Below are 3041 nucleotides of genomic sequence, written 5' to 3' on the forward strand. Positions count from 1 at the left end.
CCACAAGTTGTGTTGACTCAAAGCCTTTGTCATTAAATCTGTACTAAATAATTGCCCACAGGGCCAGCTTGTCAGCTCTGCAGCTGCTGTGACTCCTTATGGCACCCCCTTGGTGTCTGTGAGTGGCCCGGTCCCCTAGCCATGTGACCAGACTAAAAAACCTGTGTCTGTGGACATTTTTTCATCCGTCACTCTGCCAGAGTCTGTGGGTCAGACCTGGCAGAAACTACTTGTTTTTGTAGTTTTGTTTGTTCATACATATTTTCTGATCTCCATTTTTGCCATTTTTAACTCATTCCTTCTTAAACTGATCTTTTTGCTCAGGCTTATGGGTAATTTTTCATTTTGAGGTAGGTTGAAGGGTTGTAAGAATAGTGTGAATGTCTCCCACTGCCCTTCACCTTTGCACAGCAGTTGTTTACATTTTGACCTGTTTGCCTCCTCAGTCCATCTCTCTTCGTGTTTTTTCGTACATGTGCATATTATTTTTTCTGACTATTTGAGAGTCAGTTGGAGCCATCAGGTCACTTTACCCTTAGGTACTTAACTGGATGTTTCTTAAAAGTTCAGGATGGAGAAATGTTTTTGTTTTTGTTTTTATCTTTATCAAATACTATATAACAAATTATCCTAAACTTAGTGAATTAAAACAACAAACATCTCTGTGCTTTAGGAATCTGGCCATGACATGTAGCTGGGTCCTTCTGCCTCAAGATTTTGTGCAAATTTGCAATCAAATCATCTGCTAGGACTGTGGCCTCATCTAAAGACTGAGGAAGGAACTGCTTTCGGGTTCACCTACATGGCTGTTGGCAGGATTCAGCCACACATACACCATCACCGTGGGGCCTGTCCTCCCGGCTGTTCACAGAGACCCTTCTCAGCTCCTGGCCACACAGGAGCCCCCACAGGGCAGCTCACAACACACAGCTGCCTCCATTTCAATGGGCAAGGAAGAGAACCACAGAGCACAAGATGGAACCCAGAGACTTTTGTAACCTCACCTTGGAAGAAACATAATCACTTTTGTCATATTGTATTTATTAGAAGTAAGTCACTAGCTCAACCCACCCTCAGGGAAGAAGTTTCCATGAGGGCATGGTTACTTACCATAAGAAAGATTCAATCAACTCTGCTCCCGATCTCTGCAAAGCTTCCAATAAAAGTTAAACAACTAGTTTTGGCTAGTGCATATCCTCCCAAACTGTTTTTATTATGTGAGCTTTATGTTACAAAAAGCAACCAGAAAAAAACTAACAATAATTTTAAATATTTATGATAGAGACACATCTCTATCAATGAATTATTTAACTGTAACATTAATCTCCCTTAGAATAGCCCACATTCAGGTTCACGGAGGAAGGGGAATACAAATCATACTCGTCACAGTTTCTCTTTGTAACTGAGCCCAGGTTTCGCTGCTTGCCACTGAAAAACCAAGCTCAAGAGATGAGAGTTAATGGGAGGAAAAGCAGGTTTATTCAAAAGCTGGCAACCTGAGAACATTGTGAACTAGTGTTGCAGAGACCATCTTGAGTTTTTCAGGCTGGCTGGAGGGTTTTTATGGGAGGGGGATATGGAGAAGCTAAACACAGGGGTTGACTATGTATGTCAATAGGTTTGGTCTCAGTGACTGTCTTGAGTGATGGCCATCTGGTGGTCTGGTGGGCGTCAGCCTGATTCCAACAGGAATACAGATTAACTGCTTAGAATTCTTCCCAGGACGGGATGTTCTGCAACCTTGATTCCATGCTTAGTTTTTCAAGGACAGTTCCTGGAGTTCTTTAGGCGAAGCACATGAGTTAAGCATTATCAAAAGCCCAGCATGGAAAGAAGGGTGAAAAAAAGAAAAAAGAGAATAATTTTTCAAGATAGAGTGGCAGTTTCTGCTACAAATTCCCTACTGTTGATTTTTAATTCAATTTCTATGGAAAATTGGTTGTCAATTACAATCTGGCTACTTCCTGCTGGATGGGGCTGTTGATTGGGAACTTGGGAATGAAACCATTTGACCTGGCTCTGAGCTGACTTTTTTTTTTTAGTCTTTAGGAGGACCTGAATTCCCAATTGCAAAGGATGTAGGGACACATCTTAGGATGAGTGGTCTTTTTAGAAGCAAACTCATGAACAGAAACTAGTATAGTGCCTAGTCTTAACACATTTGGCAATTGGTGAATTTCTTAAAGTTATCAGTTGGTTTTCCCAACAGTGCAGAAACGTGGAATCGCCTACCATACAACATTTTAAAGGGACCCAATTTCTTCCTATTTTGAGGATCTATTTTAATCTATAACAGGGCGACCAGCAACACCTTATCTCAAGTCAAATTGGCTTCTTGACAGATTTTGATAATGCTTTTTTTTTTTTAGTATGGTTTATCTTTTAGTTTCTTTCTGTCAATTGTAGTCTCCAAGATGCCAATTTAAAGGCTGCAGGAAGAGGCAAGTCAAAGCTTTCCTGAACATTCCTGCAACCTTCACAGTCTTTTTAAAATCAGGGGCTAGATGAATATTAACTATAAACTATATGGCCCCTAGATCAATAAGAAAGGCAATAAGTTAATTACCCACTGTCAGTTGTAATGGAGCCCCTGTGATACATGATGACAGGTTGGCTAAACATATGTTTTTAACGAGTTATAGGAGGAGCTATGAATATTCATGAAGGTGGTCCTGACTCATGTATTGAACAAGTCAGGTAACATATGACTCATGTTCACTTTTGGCATGGAGACTTCACATTTCAATGTACTATAATTAGGCTGTATGTGCTAAAAGGGGTTTTCAGGACAAAGAGGCATGCAAGTACACAATCTGTAAACTGACCAGAACCAGTCTATGGTCAGTGGTCTATTATCAGGAGAAAGTTACTAAAATCAGCTCTTGTCCAATCAAAGTTTTAGTTACAGCTGGTAGAACAGGGTCTGGAAATCAGTAAATTAGCATCTGGTGGAGCTGCAAATTGTTTTAATACTGCTTATCTCAAGACAGGTTCTTGTTTAGCTGCTGAAGAAAAAGAAATATATAGTGGCAGTTTAGGGT

Source organism: Pan paniscus, chromosome 12, assembly GCF_029289425.2.
Source record: "Pan paniscus chromosome 12, NHGRI_mPanPan1-v2.0_pri, whole genome shotgun sequence".
Classification (NCBI taxonomy): Eukaryota; Metazoa; Chordata; class Mammalia; order Primates; family Hominidae; genus Pan; species Pan paniscus.